General features: G+C 44.0%; 1 long non-coding RNA gene across 2 annotated transcripts in view; it reads right to left on the bottom strand.

Annotated features, from left to right (window-relative positions):
* LOC125688736 (uncharacterized) overlaps positions 1–21,993 on the bottom strand; it is a 69,891-nt gene that overhangs the window by 37,910 nt on the left and 9,988 nt on the right. For both annotated transcript variants that reach the window (XR_007374855.1, XR_007374856.1), the window contains exons 2-3: positions 16,988–17,117; positions 5,817–6,028 (exon numbers count right to left, since the gene is read on the bottom strand). This is a non-coding gene — a long non-coding RNA (uncharacterized LOC125688736). The remainder of the gene's footprint in view (positions 1–5,816; positions 6,029–16,987; positions 17,118–21,993) is intronic.

Raw genomic sequence — 21,993 nt, 5'->3', positions numbered from 1 at the left:
TTCCATGGGATTATGGATATGGCTACCTGAGTGCTCTTGGCCTTGCAGATTGTGCTCCCCAGGAAGTCCCCAGTGTTCCCCTTCAGCTACCTGTGAAGTCCAGAAGTTTCTCACACAACAGTCCCTTCACCACTTGTGAGATGCAGCCATCTCTCACAGTGCTGTCTCTAGCTTTCTGCTATTTCTTACACTGCTGTTTGTTATCTTCAGCCGTTTCTTCAGCTGTGACCTGTGGTTTCCCTTGTCTTGCTTAGTTAGCCTCACCTCAAGCCACAGTCAACTCAAGGACCTGGTCATTTGCCTGCAGGCCTAACATAGGGCACTAAGGCAGTCCAGAGAAACCACACAATGGCATCAGAGACTTCTTTAATACTTCAGTGAGTGCAAAACCACCACTGGTCAAGGAGCTGGCAGCATCCTTAGCAAGGAGAGAAAACGGCCGAGTCTGACTTTGTCATCAATATGATCAGATAAAACTCATGTCTTATGCAGCTTTGAGGCTCCAATCTCCTCCATTTCTTCCAGCACCAATAAGTACTTGAATCTCTTCACTTTTTGCTAAAGGGAATGTAAGGTGCTGTCTGACCTTGCTGAAGAGGCATGGGACGTAGAGAGTCCTTGCAGAATGTGCAAAGATGATTTAATGGAGGGGACTTGAGTGCAAGGTGATACATAACCTGCAAAACAAGCCTAATGAAATGTTCAAATTGCTGTGAGTTACATAACCACATTAAAACATTAGCAGCAACACTAAAGCAGCGAACAGAAGCTAGGATTTTCCTAGCTGAGCTACTCAAACAGTGCTATGAATGCAACCTCCTCCATGACATCACTGCATATGCAAAATGCAAGGAATCTCAAATAGTTGATTTTTCCAGTAAAATACTCAGTACAGTTGGGAAATTGCTCTGTGCACTGTTATCTAGTTGAACAAAGACTGCACGATTCTCATCTTTTTCTGCATCACAGAAAGGAGGAATAGGATGGAGGAAGGAGCTGTCCCTCACCCCGTGACCTGCCTGAGCCGGAGCTTCCCCTCTTACCACAAGTGAGGGACTGAGAGTCCCACCGTCACTGCAACAATGTATGAGTGGCTCCTGACAGCTACCCGAGAAGACCCACACTTCTCCTCCAATCAGAAGTCCTGTTCAAGTCCTCTCAGCTGGCCCTTTTGCAATCTGTTTGCTTCAGTGGTGTAAGTTTACTCCATTTGGATTGGATTGATTTGCACTGATGAGATGTGAGACAGTGGAGATAACAGCCTTCAGGTTTTTTTAATTTCATTTTGGAAAGAACATTTCCTGAACAGGTAATAGCCCATATTTCAGTCTCTGCCTAAATCTACATTCTTTACCGTGCTCAGAGCTCAGTGCTATGGCTTTTACCTGAATGTCACCCTATGAAGGACTGCTGATTTACATCACTGCTACAAAGGGGGCATATAAGATCAATTTGCCATATGGAGACATACAGGAGGAGTCCTTGTGGGCTGAAGCTGCCATCAGAGATGAGCCCTTTCTGCCCTGTGATAATCTAATTTCAAAGCAGGAAATTCCTCAGAATAATCAGCTCTGAGTCCCAACTGAGAGCTGACTAATAAATATTTAACTGTGCATAGTAGCAGAAGATTAAGAGCAGGTGTGATCTAGCAAAGCAGCTATACCTGGAGAGAATGTATCCCTCTTCCCCAGCTCCAGCAGTGTCCAGCACCTCCCACTGACACCCACAGAGAACTGATGTTCTCCCTCTTCCCAGGAGCTGCCTCTACATCCCATCACCTGCCATACAAACCCTCTCAATGAAGTCACAGTGCTGAGAGCACAGGAAGGTGACAGCACTTCAGGAGCTGGCCAGACAGAGGAAGAGCATGTGCAATATCGATCCTTGGACTGATGTGAATATGAACTACCTCCAGGTTTGGGATCGAAGCATCAATGTGAGGTTGTTACAGAAACTGGGCAGAGTGTTTTCATCAAGGTGCACAAATTCAGTGCCATGTCCAGCATCCATGTCCAGGTTCCCCAGAAGACATGTTCCACTTCAGGGCCCATGTGACAGGGCATTTCTGGGTACCAGCAGCACAGAGCTTTCACTGACTGCAGCTGTGTTCACTAGTCACAACATTTCTGAAAGTTCAGTTTCTTTTATCTGGGTGTTTCGAATAAGAACTTCAGCAATGGAGTTTGAAATTTTATCTAGGCGTATTATTTATTTCCTTCTCCCTAGCTTTCATTCCTAGGCCTTAATTTTTTTACTTAGGTTGCTTACTTTCTAAGCAGACTAATCTTTAATCTTTACTTTTGGTGATATTCAGCAGATATTTCTATAAGATTTTGTTTAGTTATAACTATCAAGTGTTTTCACAATTAATTGAAGGAAAACCAAAACTCAAGAATATTAAATTCCTAGCACAAAAGTCATGGTTACTCAAGGAAATCTTTATGTCCTTATGACTTGCTGGCCAGGAACACGGGATGTTTGTGGTCACTGCCCAGAGGTGGCTGTCTGGCTCCGGCTCACTGCAGTTTCACCACCAACCACTGAAATACTGAGTTATAGCAGCTGATAATGAGAGTCATGCAAAGAATATTACAACCATGAAGGCACTTCAGGCACAGCTCCTGGTGGACAGCAGAAGCAGGACACAAGTATATCTACATAATTCTTAATTAACTACAAAAATGTGGCTGGCTCCCTTTTCCCCCACCCCACCTTCCCTCTCGTTTCCCAGGCCATAAACCAAATCTTCAGCAGGTATAAACTGGCACAGGCTTTTTGACTTCAAAGGAGCTGCCTTGGTTTGAACCAGCAGAAATTCTGACGCCATATGGCCCTCATTATGTTAATGTGAGGCCCAAAGGATGCAATGCAATAATAAAAAGGAAATACTGTGTGATCCATCATAGCTTTGGCACTCAAGGCAAGACTTTCAAAGGTATTTAGGCACCAAAAGAAACAGACAGGTGCGTAAGAGATTTTTCTGCCTTCCATTTCCCCATGACAAAAATTCACTTCCTTTCCATCCCAAACCAGGCTGGAGAGTCGCTGCACACAGAGGAGAGATTGCTCACCCCAAGTGACCACAGAGAGCCATTTTGTTGTCATCACTGTGGAAAGAAGTGATATTTGTTCTGGTTCAACATGGTTCAACAACTCAGCCTAGTGCCGCACCAGGGGCTGCCAGCAGCTGTGAGGGCATGGGCAGCACCAGAGCAAGGCTTGGGCAAGAGGTTAAGGCCCCAGCAAGATGAATGACTCAAAGCAGGCTCCGACCATGCAGTCACACAGCATACAGAGCTGCAGGAGGAGATTCAGAAGGATGGATGCCACCCTCTCAGCAGATGTAAGCCTACCGTACCCGTGTTCCCCCAGGCCCACTGGTATGGAAACCTTCAAGAGCATGGAAACTTCCTTTGAGTTTAAATCCAAACAACAAACCACTGTTATTCTTGGACACTTACATGACATTTTCCTCATATTTTCTGTTGCACGGATCATTAAAAACAAATTACTGCATTAAGGTGTTTGAAGTGTGGATGCTCCGTGCAGCACGTGTTTGTTTCCTTGTCAGGACTTTCCTGCTGATCTGGTTTTATGTTGTCTTTATGTAAAACAAATTTTCACCAAGGAGCAAAATAGGCCTTAAATTGTTTTAAAAGTGTTCTCCCATTTCAGGCTGTTGTTCTGTTGTTGTTTGTTGTTTTTTTTTAAGCCATGTAATATTTGCCTTGTCAAGTAATGGAGAAAGATTGCTAAGAGAATACTCATGTTGTCCTAAAGGAGTGGGAAAAGATTGCTCATGCATCTTGAGTTACAGCCCTAATTTTCATTGCTCTAATGCCTTTATATTGGTGATCTCTCGTAGCATGCTCATAGAATCATTAAGGTTGGAAAAGACCAGAGATCATCTACTCCAGCCATTCACCTACCACCAATACTGACCACTGACCACATCCTTCAATGCCACATCTCCATGATTCTTGAACACCTCCAGGGATGGCAACTCCCCCACCTCCCTGGGCAGCCTGTGCCAATGCTTCACCACTGTTGCAGAGAATAAATTTTTCCTAATAGTCAGCATGAACCTCCCCTGCAATTTAAGGCTGTTCCTTCTCACATTCCTTCTTAGAAATGATGCAACTCTGTTGCTGTAATAATATGGTGGGCAGCTGGATTAATTCCCTTTAAAAAAAAATTCACCATTTTATGAAGGCTTCCTAGCATGAAACATTTTGTTATTAGGTGTTTGCATTTTGCTTAACTTTGTTCTCTAGGCTTGTTAAGGGGTTAGATGCAACACCAGTGCTTGGATGCATGGACTATGCGGTGCTGCTGTCCTTTGCAATTGCTTGCAGTGCTAGATGCTTTTGCTTTAATTCATCATATCCTATTGTGTCAGGAGCACATGCTTTTCTTGGTACTGGCCAGAAAATATGGGAAGTCAAGAGTGAAGTAAGGTCATTCCCTGAAGAATACTGCTAGTGATGATTTCTGTAGTTAGCTGCCACAAAACACGAGGCAGAGGGGCATCCTGTATTCCTTCACGTGAATGTACAAATTGTCATCTGCCACCTGGTTACAACAGAGCAGTTTCAGCACTAAGCACCTTGTGAGATAAAGTATCCCAAACAATAGTGTCAAATGTCTGCCGTTAAAAGAATCATAGAATCACAGAACCAATAAGATTGAAAGACCACTAAGATCATCTATTCCAGCCATCAACCCGTGAAGCAATGGATCAGGAACTCCTATGATTTTAATTTCAACAAGTGAACGTTTACAATATGAAACCATGGTCTGACTCATTTTTGTGACTGCAACTACTTTGACGCATGCAATTAATATTTGCCCTTTGGCATAAATATTTGCAAGATCAGAACATTAACACCTAGCCAGTGTGATTTAGGAAAAGTAGCAACCAGTGAAAACTTCTCATATATGAGTCCCAATAGTAGCTTAATATTTCTATAAAGTACCCAAAGTTCATTTACTCTGTGCAGCAAGGAGCAACAAAAACCTGTTTTTAAAAATCCACAGAGCGTAAGACTTATGTTCAGCCGAAAAAGAATGTGGAAAGAAATATTTTTATAGCAAATTCCTTAAATACTTATCAGGTGAAGCATCAAAAACAAGACCTTAAGCAAGCTCTTAATTCCCCAGTGAGGTATTTAAACAGTGGTGTGATATTCAAAAATTCTGGACAACTGCATTGCTTATTGGCAATAGAAAAGACAGACATACGTTCTTAGAAAACTCCAAACTTAGACATTCATTGGAAAGTTTCCACTGTTGCTTCCATTTTGTGATATGTCATCCTCATGTTGGGGTAGTGGATGCCCATCTAATTAGCATAAATCATAGAATGCCTTGGATTGGAAGGGACCTCAAAGATCATCTACTTCAAACCCATTGCCATGGTGAGGTTTGACAACCACCAGATCAGGGTGGTTCAACCCAGGGTCCCGTTCAACCCAGCCTTGATCACCTTTGCGGATGGGGCACCCGCAGCCTCTCTGGGCAGCCTTTGCAATGTCCAGCTGTTGAGTCCTTGTTAATTCTCTAACTTTTCTGGTTTTACAAAACACAGACTAACACTTCACTGAATATTTATGGTGGGCCTGGACAATGACAGCTCATTGTTACAAAGTGTAGGTGTACGAAAAAGTCGTTTTTGCATTTCTCATCTTTTTGCTACCACTTTCTTTCCCTCTTACGTTGCAGTCTCTGCGGAGAGCTCTCTGATAAAATCCTTAGTACAGCTAATATAAAGGATTCAGTATGATTCATGAAGAAAAGAGATAACCATGTGGACTTACCAGAAGGTTCCTCCATAGCACAGGCATTCACCAAACATCAGAATTTCCTCCTGGCTTGCCTCAAGGCCCCTGAGATTTGTAAACTCTTTGGGCCAGCATGGGCTGAATTTTGGGTGCTTCTAACCTCAGCAAGAGACTGTGGTTGGGTTCAGATCAAACACAGGAGCTTCACTTTTGGTTGGCATCAATCCTGGGGAAACTTGCCCCAGTACCTGCACAAAGGAAGATGAGATTTCTGAATGGAAAGCAATAGCAGAGCTTCTCAGAGCAAATCAAAGGTTTGTTGAGGTCAAGAGGAGTTATTTTATGTAGGAGGGTAATGCTGGGCTGAAGAATAATTGATTTCAGACTGCTTTTGGACAATTCATTTTGGCTGCTCTTAAACCACTGCTTTTAGGTTGACCTTTCAGGGTTCATCTGGTGCTGCCCTGCCTCTTTATTAGTCACTATTAGTAACTGTAGCCTGCAGCTATGGGGCAAAGGAGCACAGGGGAGAAATAAAACATAGGAGGAAGCAGGAAAGGAAGGGCTCTGCTCAGGAGGGTCTGCAACGATGTAGCCTCTGCTGGAGCCCATTAGGCTTCTCATGAGGCTTCTCATCCTTTTCTGCAGAGTGGAGACGTGGTAGAGGGATCTGGGATTGTGACCACCAGACTGGTGAGAATGCATCATGAGCCACCAAGAGGAGCCGTTTTGGTAATGGTTTCTTATTGGGAGCAGCAAATGGTAGCTTTGGTAAGCTCAGAGGACTCAGAGCAGTGGGAGAAGCAGTGGAGGGCCTTGTGAGTTTGCTTCTGTTGGCATAGATCTAAAGCCCTGCGGCTTAGCCTGAAGCCAGGCATGGATCCAGGCAATGGATGTTCCCCCAACAAATTCCAGATGTTTTTCAACCTGTATATATATAATATAGTGTATTGTTTGCATATTTCTAAGTGCTGACTACCACCCATATGGACACATCATTTGGTTTCCCAGACATTTATATGAAGAACTTCTAGGTGATTGCATCTGGCCAGGTGAGAATGGAAATGGCCCTACCTGAAGGTTTTCATCATTTTCTGTCACCTCTTTGGCACTCAATCTTGTTCTTTGCACTAAGAAGCTCCCTTATTTTCCCACAGCCTTGTGTAAGAGACAAAGTTGGGCTGCAGGGTCACCTGCAGTGATCAGCATGGCCATAGTAGGAGACTGGGGGAAAGAGAGAGAACCACCAGTTTCTATGTGTCTGCATCCATTTAAAATGAAAGTTTGGGATGCAACAGTCATGGGATGTGCAACAATACAACCCCTCGGTGTTACAACAGCTTTGCTTTCCTGGCTGGGAGATGTTTCTGCTTTGAAGGCTCAGACCAAGGTCTGCTGTAAGCTTGGTCCTGGGCTGATATTGTGAGCTGCTGGGTCTGCTCTTGCCATAAAGTGCCAGGCAGCTCTCATCTCAGTCTCCAGGGGACAGCATGGCCCTCAGGTTGACCAGTGTTACACAGACGATAAACAGCTCCTAATTCTTCATTACAGGGTGGAAGGTCTTGGTGGGGACTAGTCTGGAGACTGGTAAAGCCATGCACAGCATGTGGCAGACGGGTTGATCACTTCCTTTGATCACGTTCCTCATTGGTTAGTGCTCAATGCATCCCAGTGTGGTCCTTCATCCCTCACCAGTGGCATTAGGGGACACTGTTTGCCTCCAGAAGCAAAAAAGAAATTTATCTAGTGCAGTTCCCAGGGAGGACTTCAACAACTGCTTCAACAATTTACTTAAAAATAAGAATGGTCTTTTTAATGCAAGCTGCAAGTGCTGCCATTATAAATAAAAGTTGTACGACAGTAACAGCTTCTTTGCATTACACTGCTCCAGCAGGCAATAAGTAACACTCTGCTTAACACATTGCCAAAGCAGAACTCTAAAGCAGAACAGACTCTGCATTTTCTAAATGTTGCTTCCGATAGCTATGGCTGTGCCAGCTTAATTACAATGTGTGCACACACACATGTTATAGTATGTGAGCATACAGTAATTTATTTTGAAACATTTCTGTATTCAAGAAAATGTGTTCTTGCCTGGATGTAAAAAAAAAAGAGGTCATTCATTTACTGAACTTGCAACTGCTCTTGTTCTTCCTCCCGAATCTAATTGTTTCGCTTTTTCTTTTCATGCTTGTAAATTGCTCTGTGCAGCTGGTTTTATTTAAGAGGTATTTAAAAGTTGAAATAAGGACGTATTGCATGCATTACCCCACAGCTCACAGTCCTCGTCCTGTATATCATGCACAGCAGCTCAGACTGTTAATCATAGGTGAGGGTTAAAAGAAGACAAACTGTGTGCAACTGCAGTGAGATTGATGAGGATACGGCCAGGCAGAGCAGCTTAGACTGTAAAAGTAGTTCTTGCCCCAGTGGAGGATGAGTTAGCTTGGAGCATCTCCTTGCACTGCAGTAGGTGAAGAGCACATGCAGAAGCAATGTTGCAGATAAGGAAACACTCAAACTCCATCAGATCATGTGCTTGGCTTAATAGCTCTTTATGAAACGAGATCTGGACAGACCCTCTGGGAGCTCACAGAATCATAGAATGGCTTGGGTCGGAAGGGACCTCAAAGATGGCCTATTTCCAACCCTCCTGCTGTGAGCAGCAGCTCAGGCTGCCCAGGGTCTATTCAACATGGCACCGAACGCCTCCAGGGATGGGACATCCACAGCTTCTCCTCCTTTTCACCCACTCTCTGGAATTGTGCAAACGTGTACATGGGTTGCAGGGTTAAAGCAAAGATAAACCATTTGTCCTTCATCAGGATCATGCATGTTGCAGATGATCTAGGCGTGGTGTAAAAATGCTCCACAAGACAGCCTGAATCCCAAACAGTTTCCCCAGTTTGGCCAGTTGTGCTCACTCATAGCAGGAGTGATTGCAAACAGGCTGCCTCGCCCTTGGCAGAACGGTCGGTCAGGAGGACCTGGAGCGTGCAGCCCCATCCCTGCTCTGTTCAGCACCATCCAAGGAACTGGTAATGGAAAAGGAATGAAAGGAATCGGTGTCTTCTGGCAGAATTAATCCCAAGAGGATTTGCAGTCTGTGAGCAAGGTCTGGCTGGGCGGTACAGAAGGCGAATGTGAGCACCCAGAGCACGCACAGAGCTCAGCTCACCCCAGCAGTCAGAAGGCAGCGAGAGGGACTCTCCTGAACAGCTGTGAGAGCTGAGGCTTGTCATTCCAAAATGCTCACAAACAGGAAAAAAAAAAGCAAAAAGAAAAAGCTGACCTTGAATATTTAAAACAGGAATCAACTATCAATTGATGTGTACCATTTTTTCATTTTTTCCCAAGCCTCGAGGGGCTGAAGGGCTGAATGTTCTCAGTATATGGATTCCTCTGTGCAAAAAAGTTTTTGATGGAATGCAATGTAATGAAAATCAAGCTTTAATAATCATGGAATCATAGAATCACAGACTCATAGAATCATAGAATGGCCTGGGTGGATGATCATCTAGTTTCAACCCCCATGCTATGTGCAGGATTGTCACAAAATTAATAATAATATAGTTAATTCTCTACCAGAAGTGTTTTGAGGTGGAGCTGAGCTGCCGAACTTGCTCATAAACTTTTTTGTCACAAAAGGCCATTTGCAGTTACTGGAGAAGAAGCGTTACACATATTCAGCATTCAGGCTGCAAAATAATTTGATGTCAAAAAAGCTGTTGATTTTCTGTCCCAGCTCCAAGTGTCCTATCAGCAGGGAGATGAGAAGCTCGGCTTTGCGACAAACTAAAGGACAGCTCAACAGAGGGCTGCTGCCTCTTAACCTTTTCTGGTACAAAAAGCGTTTTTTAGAATTACCATTGTTATTGCTTTCCTATTGTGGCCAGTTTACATAGGCCTGCAGAAGAGTCCCTCAGACAGCTGTTGGCTTGAAAAGTCCTCCTGCCCTCTGGAGGCAGTCGGATCAATATTGAACCTTGGATCCTGCCCCGCTTCTCGTTTTCCCACCCTGCTTCACGCCTCGCTGCTGTCAGTGGTCCTTTCCCAATGGGACAAACGCCAGCTCAGCGGGAGCCATGTGACGGTTTGAGGTTGCAGCCAAGCAGTTGGAGAGGGCAGCCTTTTGAGGGTCAGGGTCACACCATCACTGGGAATGGCATCCCAGTCAGCCTGGTCCAGTGGTTGGCCACCCTGCCAGTAGCAGGGAGCTTGGAGCTGGGTGATCTTCCTAGTCCCTTCCAAACTAAGCCATTCTATGATTCTTTGATTCTATGATCATTTGTTCCTCCCTGGGCCACATGTAGAATATGAGAGAGTGTTTCCACCCTTCACTTGCTTTCCTTTAGCACTCAACAATCACTCATGAACTACCTCTGTTCAGTGGCTCGTTCTGATGATATTTTCCCAGTTGTTCCATTTCATATATCCGCAGATCCATTAAAACAGCATCACATCTGGAATGCTGGCCCCAGACTCACATACATAAAATGATTCATGATCAGAAACACTAGAAGCAAAAAGACAACTGAGGCATTTATGTTATCTTTTCAATAACATGTCTGGGACTATAGCACTGCTAAATTAGCAGTGGGACCATCCTCAGCCTTCAGTGAACACACTGCCAATTGCAGGTAAAACATTAATTCGAGAAATCAAATGCAAGTGTGGGCAATTCAAACAAAGCAGCTTCCCGGTTCAAAGCCCAGCACAGACCTTGTTCTATCAGCCCTAGATTTTCTTACAGAATTGGCTTCACTCTGCTCCTTACAACTGTATGTTACCATAACAAAGTGGTGGTGAAGTGTTCTGAATAATTGTTGGACATTTCCAGGCTGTGAAAAGCTGTTTCATCACAGTGTAACTCAATTTGTTAAAGATGTAAAAAGAAAAAAAAAAAACCCACTCTAAAACTGCTAGGGAACATGGATCACCAGAGTTAAACTCTATTGCTGGGTCTCCTGGTGTAAGCCTGCTGCTAACACCCTGCTGACAGGGCTGCTCTTAAATTTGGACTGGTTCGACTGGAGACTGATGGACTGGAAACAACATCTGAAGTAATTAACATCTGAAGTAAATGTGCCCCTATGCTTTCCAGTAGCCCATATCTCTCAGTTACGCAAACTGCCATCAGCAGAGCATGGACGTGCTATTTTGGAATGAAAAAATAAAAGCCAATTACATTGAAACAATATTAAAACAAATAGTGAGAGGGAGCTTAACCAGAGGGTAGGCCTGTGGCCTTACTGTTCCCCAGATCTGCAGATAGAAGCCCTGCACACCAGGCTCTGCACAGTGCTTTCCTCTGACAAGAAGCAAGGAAAATTTTCTGTAATTATCCTCATTAGTACCTGTCTCTTCAAAATGCTTCCTTTTGTTTCTGGAAGAAAAATGTGAAGCAGGAGCTGACTGGCGTATTTTCTGTCATAGAATCTTCCCTAGCAGCCTGCCTCATCACGTGTTTATTGTCTGCTGTTTATTGGTAGCGTTGTCTTTGCGCCTGTGGGAGGTCAGAATATGTGCAGCACTAATTTCAGGGGTCGGTAACAGGTTTTATTGGGGGAACAAACCCACATCCAGTTAGAAAAGCAGACAGGCTGCCAAGCAAGAAGTGCGACTTGAGGAGTTTGTATGTCTGAAAGCCTCTCTGCTCTATCAGTCGGTCTAATAAAAGATTGCCATCCCCCACAAAACTTTCCTCAATTATTTACCAAACAAGTGCTCTGCATGGCTAAGAGCTTGCAGTTTATGTAGATGCTTAATAGACAACAGCAGGAATATTATGACATCACTGACAGGAGGAGAGGGAATGGCCTCAAGTTGCTCCAGGGGAGGTTCAGGTTGGTTCTTAAGAATAAATTCTCTGCAAAGAGCGGTGAGGCATTGGCACAGGCTGCCCAGGGGTGGGGGAGTCACTGTCGCTGGAGGTGTACATGAAATGTGGAAATGTGGCAGTGAGGAACATGGTTAGTGGGCAATATTAGTGGTAGCTAGACAGTTGGGTTAGATGATCTTAGTGCTCTTTTCCAACCTTAATGATTTTATTGCCCAGAGAGGCTGTGGATGCCCCTGTCTGGAAGCATTCCAGGCCAGGCTGGATGGGGCTGTGAGCGACCTGGTCTAGAGGGAGGTGTCCCTGCCTGTAGCAGAGGGTTGGAAGTACACGATCTTAAATATCCCTTTTAACCCAAACCATTTTATGATTCTATGATCATAGTAGAGAAAAGAAGTGAACAAAAGGTGGATTTTTGTGTGTCAGTAATGAAAACCCATTGCTACTGTGCTGGAATGAAGTGATTCTGCAGAAGGAGTAGGTTTGTGTCTTGTTTAATGGAAGAAGGGCAATTGAAGCTCACTGTAAAAGTGGATGATGTGTTGATATAGCAACTGATTGGCTTCGTGGAAAAAAAGAAGAAAATGCAGTTCCTGCCTTGCCCTGGTGTCGTGATCCAAACTTTGCAGCGGGTTGGTGCTTTAGAGCAACAGTAACACTCTTTGTCTAGCTTGGTTGAGTCATGCAATTATCTCAATAACAGTAAGTACCTAGCAACAGCCTCAATAAACACCCGTGTATTTGATTAATCAGCCATTTTGAAACAGGTTTGGTAAACATTACCCTTTCACTTCTGGATTACTTCATTAAGAAAGCTGCCCACTGAGGCTGCTCCCCACATGATGAATAACCATCAATGTCCTGCCCAGCTTGGGCAGGTGGGCTGAGCTTCCCCAGACAGTTCCACAGTACAGAGAGAAGGTACAGGACAGGGAAGCATTTTTTGTGGGGTTTCTAGCTATGAGTTCACGATAAAACTGTTGATGGTTATGTGCACTCTCAGTAAGTGCACAAGAATCTGGTGCCTATGAGAGCAAGACAAGAAAAAAGAAGCAGCAACAGCTTAGTTTCCATGAATGTAAACATTTGCACGTGATATTTAAGGATAGCTTACAGTGGCTGGTATGTACTTTAAGTACTGAAAGGTGCTCAGAGAGCTCACAGACTGCGAGAAGTGTTTGCCATGAATTGGAATCTGGGAACAAATGGAAAGTTTTGTTATCGCGAAAGATATCAAGATTATTTCCAAAGTAACCCTTGATGCAACCCTGTGAAAGGGAGGCTGTGAAGTCTAGTTAAAAAGCATGTGCATGCATATGCATAGAAAGAAATATGCACGTAAAACCATTCCTATATATATGCATATACAGACTGGAGGTGCCCTCTTCTTGAGAATGCTGAGAATGAAGCTGTTGCCCATTCTTTCCCAAGCTCTCTTGCATAGTGGTGAGAGAACTGAACCAAAGGAACAGGGAAACTTCATTTCACAGGAAAATGTCTCCATTGAACTGAACCTCTGTCCTCTTGCCCCCAGGTAAATGCTCCATCCAGCTATATGGTTGAATGGCCTTTGCTCAGCCTTTCCAGCTGACACTGTTCTGTTCTGCATGAAATAATTAAACATAGATCTCTACTTGTTTCAGTCATGATAAAAAAACTACAGACCTGCTTTTGTATCCAGGTGCTTGGTGTTTCTTTTTTTTTCATCCTGCTGTCATAAAGCCACTTAAATATGCATTATTTATCATCAATATAGAGAGATTATCTCCAGTATTAAAGTACTGTATAGCAGCAGAGTTCACTCCCTTCCCTGTTGATTCTCAATATACAAAGAAATAAACTCTTTTTATGACTACGTTCACAGCCCAGGGATTGTGCCTGTCATTGAAGCAATACAGGCTACTTTCAGATAAGATCTAGACCTAACCTTGCTCAGCAGAGAGGAAAGGCAGACGTAGACCTCTCTCCTGCAAAACATCATCGCCCGCCTGCTGCGGGGTGAGGCTCTCAGGTGCCTCCTGATCTTCCGCTTATCTCAGCCCGTCATCACACCTCCTTGTGTTTCCCATGCGTCACCTTTGTGCAGCGTCAACAGAGAGCCATGCAGCGCGCTTCCGTGAAGGCACACAGAGAATAACGTAAAGGAAAAACCACACATTAAAACACAAGTGCACGCTTCGGCCGTGTAAGTGTTAATTCGTGATGCATTTTCTATAATCTTGCCTGGGACCGTCTCAGGATTTGAGTTTTCTTCAGAACTTGCGAGCTGTGTACCGTGGAGGTGTGTTGGAGTCTCCGTCCTTAAGGATTTTCTAAAAGCTGATGTGAAAGTGGGTAACTGGGGCAAGTTTTGTGGGGCACGTTAATCTTTTATTAGACCAACTGATAAGGGTGGAAAAACGCCTTGGGCAACCTTCCCTAAATTTGAAGCTGATTCTGCTCTGAGGTTGTGCTTGATAGCTCCAGAGCTCCCTTCCAAATTATACTTATTTTTTTAATAATTTGATTAAAATCAGATTGCAAAACTGACACCTAAAATGCCACAGATGACAACGTGCATGCTGCAACATACAACATGTGCTGTGTTCTACCACAAAGAGCAGTGCTGTGTAGGTTGGTTAGTTGTGGCTGGGGCCTGCGGGTCCCAGTGAGCCCCACCTGAGGCTCTGTTTTTGGCACTGAACACACCATCTTAGGACATACTTAGCAGGCACAGAGAGGATGGACTGATGGTTGGATCTGATGATTTTAGAGGTCTTTTCCGAACTTAATGATTCTGTGATTTTATGAGTGGGCACAATGGTGATGGGTTTGATGGTAGGACTGGATGATGTTGAAGGTTGTTTCCAACCTTAATGATTCTATGATTCTAAAAGGAAGAAAGCAAAAAGCTTTTTGGAACCTGTGGTGTGGTTATTACAGCTGTTTTCACAGCATACCACGACCAGAATAAACACACATAGTACCACAGCACACGCAGGAAAGCAAACACAGGTACATTCTGGTTGGGACAAAGAACAAAAAGCAGAAGCGAGGCTGTGCAGTGCAGGAATCTACTTGTTGCTACTGTTCCCCCCTGCAGAGGATGTCTGTAAAGGGATAGGCATAGAAACCTACAAAAGTAAAAAGAGGGGGATGGGTGTGTGATTGCTTTTCCTAAAAGAAGTTAGACATAAAATATAAAACGTAAAAGATGAGGAAAGTCAATAGTAAATCAGAAGAAGCAAGACTTCTTTTAACATACACTGAAACACTGTTTCTTTTTGGCTACACAAGTCATTAAGGACTGCTGTTTAACGTGCGGAGTGGCCTATGCAAGTCAGGGCAGATGCCAAGCGCAGCGCAGCTTTGAGGAGTAAAACTTGGGAGCTGCACTTCCATCATGTGATTTTTCAGTTGGAAAAGAAAAAAAGTCATACATCGCCCTGAAGTAAAAGCTCTGCATTGGTTTCTTTCCTTGGAGATGATGACAGAATCCAGATAAAGTCAAACTCGAAATAAAATTCTCCCAGGTAGTTTCAAAGCATCAAAATTGGAGGGTGAAAGTTCCTAAATTGCAGGAACTAGCCAGAACTTGTTAGGTTCATGACTGACAGCCACAAAGTTCAGCTGATCTTCCAGGGAACAAATAAAGTAAATTTCCCTTCTGGGGGTTATATTTACCTGACCTTTCAGATTGCATTATCGCCCACTGTAATGTACTTAACTTCCATTCATGAGTCACTCTCAGACTTACTGCTTTTCACCTAAACAAATAACAAATATACCAAACTTCTAGCCACAAATAAAGAAGGAACTTTTAGAACAGAACACTTTTATCAGTGAAACATGTCACACATGACTGTATTGATGTCAGTCACATTTTCATTGAAGCTGAAAGGCGTGAGAGCAGGCCAATATTTGACCATCATTTTACTAAGGCTTGAACATCACTTGAACCCAGCAGATGGTATCAATTGTAGCATCTTTACTAATTGGCCATGATACAACTTCCTTCATAAAATGTGTATACTTATATATTAAAACATTTTAAAGATGAGAAGAGTGTACAGAGTATATGTGAAAGCAATATCTATCTGCTTATTAAAATGTTTGTTCTGATATTTAAAGTTAGAAGTTAAACAGCTGTGTAGTGCTTACTTACTTTACAGAATTAGTATTATTACAAATGATTAACATTTTATTAAAGTGAAGCTATGAAGATGCAAACCACATTAAACTGAGAATTATGCTGAGGCACATTTATATATTAAAAAGTTAGTATATGGACTTTGAGATGGTGAAATCCCATTATCAGGGTCCTGTCCCATGAGGGATGTTTTTAAAAAGATGTGATCTTGGCATGTGAGTTTTCCTGAGAGAAGTCAAAGCTAACAAGTAATAGATGTGGTGATGATTTGGAGCCTAATATTCAGTATGATGCGAGCTGTAGAAATCCTAAGTTCTGTGACTGGAGGTGCTCATTTTTTGACCTTGAAGTTCCTTCCAGGAGATCAGATGGGTTTGCATGCAGCTCCAGCCTTCTGCAGGTCCAGGTAAATTAGGTATTGGTCACTTCTCCCGGACTGCTAGGAGCCTGATTGTACACTGCTAATGTTTGACCTCTTGTGTCAGGAGTTGGCTGCAGCTCAGAAATAGATGTTATTTCTTGATGGTCTTTCTAATGGTATTTCTGCTGTCAATCTGTTGGCACAGCTAGAAGCAGTACAGCAGCAAGGTGGAGGCTTCCTGTTGTGAAAATGAGATGGGAGCCTGGAAGTCCTACAGTATCCTCCATAATCTGTTACGTGGTATATGAAATAATGCAGTATATGCACTGATGTAATGCCATGACCTATGTACACAGCACTCTTTACTCTTGAAGGCCATTAAAAAAAAATCTCTGTGTAAACCTGTGCTAAGTGAAAATCACTGAGCACGTTCTTTAGTAGCTCATCGTGGTGTCGCAGAAAAACAGTAGGCTGGCAATGGATGCAGTGTTCCTCACATAGCTCATTACTTGCTGTTTTGGCACCAGATGCCATTTCTAAGAGGTGTTTGGTGCATCAGATGAAAAGAGGAGCGGGACTTGCCCTCTGCTCTGCCTTTGAGCACAGAGGTGAGGAGCCCTTGGGGAGCCGGAACACTGCTCCAGGCCATGACAACATCTGGGCTGACCTGCATAACACCTCAATGCCCATAAAGTTTGGGTGTAGTCAGACTGTCAGACACTGCCGTACCCTCAGTAAAAACTCTCCAGTGACTTTAACAGGAGTAGACTAAGAGCTGGAGGTGAGCGGTTTGCAAAATCTCACGTTGTTCCACTCGTGGATTGACTCCAAAAGCCTTTTAAGGAAGCTCCTGGGCTGACTGAGGCTCAGGTACTTACCCATCTTCTTTGGCAGGTTTTGCAGCTTCCCGGGAACAAAATGTTTCCAAGGCTGGATGGTTGTTGGTAGCCATTCCTACCACTGGGCAAATGGCCTGGCAGCGACGACAGGGACTGCTTCAAGTGTCTGCTGTGAAGGACCAAAAATATGTGAAAAAGAGAGTAAAGGACTTTCTTTCCTTTTCACTACCACAATAAAATCATCTGGGTTTATGGCTCATCCCTCAGGCTTTTTGTCACACCTTTTCTGATGCTCTCAGCCTTCCCACCTGCTAAATGCCTATCTGATGGCACACGACAGACTGACAGCACATCTTTTTGTAGTTGCTCACACTGGGGAAAAAAGCCTCCACTTGCTGAAAGATGCTTTAATTGAATGTTGTGAAAGCAATCTTCTGAACAACTGTGCTGGAAAGATGGGGCTTGCGTTTGTTGCAGAAAACAGAAAGGCAGATGAGTAGGCCCAGAATGTAAGCCATGTCTACTCAGTGCAAATAATTCACACTTCATATTTTTAAGTGCCTGATTTCACATTTTCAAATGACTTCAATTTTTAAATCACTTAACAGATTGCTTCCAGTTTTGGATTATCTCTTTAGTCTCTATTAATAAATAAACCAGGCCAGGGACCATGTGCTGGCCCTGAGGAACAGTGGGCAGCACAGCTCCCATCCATATGGCTGATCTCGCTGCCCCTTTGTGAAAAGCACCGGGAACAGTCCCCAGCCCGTGGTGTTCTCTGGGAGGAACAATGTTTAAATACTTGTAATATATGTTCTCAGGACGACAGATGGAAAAAAAAGCTGAGATTTTTCATTTATTTACATGAAGAGTTAGCTTGTTAATTTTCCACTTGTGCTCTTGAGGGGGTGGCGGTGCATATGCAGAGTACAAGGTCTAGGAAAACCCAACCAAGTATAAATAATCCTGAAATTTAACACCTGCACAGCCACTGATGCTTTCAGCCCACAGAATTGTTTTATGTATTTTAATTCTCCACATGTGGTTTTGTTAGCATCTTCCAATGGTCAAGGACCAGGACAGCTTCTCCCACGGGACAAGATCATCCTGATAAAACATTAGGAAGAAATAAAGCCCAGAGAGACCATTATTTTGCTGTTGATTCTTCACTAAACACCATAATGAGTCAGACAACTTCAGCCTTGATATGAATAGGGGTGTAGGCAGGCGCAATTGGTTAGGTTTTGCCAAGCAGGCTCACATGGCTAAAGTTCATGGGCAGGTTCTTGGGGTACCTGGCTCTCAGGGAGCACTTAGAAAAGCAGGAATGATACACTGTTCTGCTCAGAATCTTTTCCTCTAGATTTATCCATCAGTAGCCTGGAAAGCAATTAACAAGTTCTGTTACTCCTAAAGCAGGTAACAAACACTTGGAGCGCTGAGCACATCTCAACACTTAGTTCTCAGCTATAACCACTCTTAGGGCTTCACAAAGGCTGACAGCTTGGAAATGCACTATGTATCATAGAATGGCTTGAAATCAAACTCCATGGGCAGGGCTGCCAACCACTAGATCACATTATCTGCTACTGCTTTGCATAATTCACCCCCAAAAAGCCTTACTGAACATACACAATTATACTTAATGGATTACACACTGGTGGCAGAAGCGGGCCTTAGAGAAGTTCAATAGGCAAGAAGAATGAAGAGCGAGATTACAGTTCATGTCATTGACAGTACCTAATACAGGGCTGTATTAGGCAGTGTCTAATACAGGGCTTTCCATGCACCACAAAAGTAGGCTTTCTCACCTGGCCATGCTAGCTTGAAATGCAGAAAATCAGGATTTTGGCTCCAAAATTCAAGTTTAAATATTTTATGTATTAGCTAGAATAGGAGCTAGCACATCTGCCAAATGAGCTGAGGGAGAAGCTGCCCCTCATCTCCCCATGTGGGCTTGCCAAGAGTCCCAATATGAGCATCCCTGTGTTCCTAACCATGCATGAGGTCAGAAAGCAGCCAGAGGCTTTGGGCTGAGCTCTGCAGGCTGCTGCAGTCTGCCACAAACAGCCATGTGCCCTGCTCAGTGTGGGCAGAGACCAGTCTCCATTGGGCTGTCCCTGCAAACAGTGCAGAAGCACAGCCTCTTGCCTGCAATGTGGTGGAGTTGTGAGACAGAGCAGTACTGGCTGAAGTTGCTTGAATCTCATCACTCTGCTCTTTTTATCTCATCCTTACAAGATCATTCCTGTCTATGTTAGAAGTATTCTGAGAGCTGACAGTGAATTTTATTGGTCTTTTCCAATGTACTAAGATCTATGTCTATTCAGTCACCTAATAGGGGCTATACTAAGATTGCAGCCTTCCATCTGTATATGCACGAATGGGACCTGCTTTCTTTTCCTATAGCTATGAAATCTATGGGAAATAGAGATCTTTGCAACTGCTACCCACAAATGTTTCTTAGCTGGCCATATGAATATAAGGTTTTGTGTGGTTATGCTACCTGACTCATCAACACTAAGTTACCATGTCAGTCAATATATATTCGCTAGGGTGGGAGTATTTCTTAATCACGTTCATTTAATTCACTTCACCGTATTTCTAATCTCTGTCAGCATAGTGTGCATGTGTGCATAACGAGTATATACAGTGTTCATGTGACATTGTAGCCAGGAGCGCATAGAAGAGCTTTAAACCATACTGGGATCCTGGAAATGCTTGCAGTTGTCCTGCAAATCAGTGCAGATGAAATTTGTGTCAACCCTTCCCCCCCAACCTATGTTGCACAGCGTCCAACTTGTTCTTCCCCCAGATTGATTTCCCAGAAGAAGCAATGAAGGCAGCCATACGTGTGACTCCATCAGCCAAGCCTGTTCCCAAAGACAGAGGACAGGACTAAGGCACAGGTTTTAGTGATTAAGACATTTGGGACTGGTATTACATTTCTCCATAATTCTTGCTCCTTAAGGACTTCGGACAACCTTTTGGCCTTCCCCCCTTGGATAAGCAGAACCATGCAAGAAAAACAAGAACATGAGAACCTGCATAGCACAGACTGCCTCAGTCTGAACTCTCTGGACTTCAAAAACCTCACACTGCACAACAACCACAGGACAGACAGACGGGAAATGGTACTGGGCACAGTGGCTACTGGTGTGAGGTTGCTCTCCTGCCCCCTCAGCAGTTTTTTTTTCAGCCTTCCTCTGATTCATCAGAAAAAAGAAAAGTCACAGAACTGTTGAGGTTGGAAGGAACCACTTGGGATCATCTAGGCTATGTTCATAAGATCCTCTTTCAGTCTTCTCTTCTCCAGGCTGAACAAGCACAATTCTCTCAGCCTCTCTTTGCATTACAGATGCTCCAGGCCTTTAATCCTGTTCATAGCCCTTTGCTGGGCACAGCAAGGTTATTCTTGTACTGGAGAGCCCAGAACTGAGCACAGTACTCCAGATGTGGCCTCACAAGGGAAGAGTACAGGGAGAGGATCACCTCCCTCAGCTTGTTGGCCACACTTCTCTTAACGTACCCCTAGACACCATTGGCCTTTTTGGCCACAAGAACACACTACTGGCTCACAGCCAAACTGTTACAACTAGATGTTGGCCCTAAGAAGCAGCAGAACTGCTACTGACAAGTTCTTTGCAATACCAGACAAAGTATCACAGAATCATAGAATGGCCTGGGTTGGAAAGGACCTCAAAGATCATCTAGTTTCAACCCCCTGCTGTGTGCAGGGTTACCAACCAGCAGACCAGGCTGCCCAGAGCCACATCCAGCCTGGCCTTGAATGCCTGCAGGGATGGGGCATCCACAGCCTCCTTGGGCAACCTGTTCCAGTGCCTCACCACCCTCCGTGTGAAAGACTTCCTCCCAATATCTAAACCTCCCCTGTCTCAGTTTAAGACCATTCCCCCTTGTCCTATCACTGTCCACCCTCCTAAACAGCCGTTTCCCCTCCTGTTTATACACTCCCTTCAACTATTGGAATGCCACAATGAGGTCTTCCTGGAACCTTCTCTTTTTTAAGCTAAACAAGCCCAGTTCCCTCAACCTTTCCTCATAGGAGAGGTGCTCCAGCCCTCTGATCATCTCAGTGCCTCCTCTGGACCCGCTCCAAGAGCTCCACGTCCTTCCTGTAGTGGGGGCCCCAGGCCTGGACGCAGTGCTGCAGATGGTACTACTAGAAATATCAATAATCATACATTAAAAAAAAAGTTAACACATTCAACTAGCTTTAAGTTCTCTAGCTATAACACATCCCTTCTCAAGAAGTGACCTTCACCCAGGAAACGTTCTCCAGGAAGCTAGCCCTTAAATGAGCCCAGGAAGGGGTAGAGTCACAAGGGAAGCTCAGGTGAACTGCTTGCACTTCTGCTTCCTGGGCCGGCCACCCCTTCACCAGGTATTCAATCATCAGTTGAGGTCATGACATAAAAGTTCCCCTACACCAGGACACCCAAGTCTTTCTCTGCAGAGCTCCGCTACAGCAGGTCAACTCCTAATCTGTACTGATATACGCAGTTATTCCTCCTCCGGTGCAAGTTTCTACACTTGCTCTTGTGGAACTTCATGATGTTCTTTTCTGTCCGTTCTCAGCCTGTCCATGTCTCTCTGAATGGCAGCACAGCCCTCCAGACTATTTGCCACTCCACCCAATTTGGTATCATCAATAAACATGCTGAGGGTACACTCTGTGCCATCACCACCAACCACTCATATCTTCATGCACTGTTCTGCTCTGTGGCACTGCTTATCTTATTCCAGAGAAGAAGGAATCCCTAACATCATTACTCTTCTTTCTTTCTGTTCTAATCAGATACGCCTCGCTTTGCAAAGGCTGTTGTAAAAATATTTCACTTCTCAGCATCAAAGTCAGCAAGTGTGGGCAGATTTGTAATATATCATAATGGTGTGTGGTGTTTCCCAATGAAAGGAAGAACCTGAAGTGCATACGTAGCAAAATGTGGAATTGAATTCCTCTATGTGGAAAAAATGGCACTTACTGATATTCACTGACACTTGCTGAACATCTCTGGAGACCA

Source organism: Lagopus muta, chromosome 2, assembly GCF_023343835.1.
Source record: "Lagopus muta isolate bLagMut1 chromosome 2, bLagMut1 primary, whole genome shotgun sequence".
Taxonomy (NCBI): domain Eukaryota; kingdom Metazoa; phylum Chordata; class Aves; order Galliformes; family Phasianidae; genus Lagopus; species Lagopus muta.
This window is presented reverse-complemented; position numbering and strand designations above follow the sequence as displayed.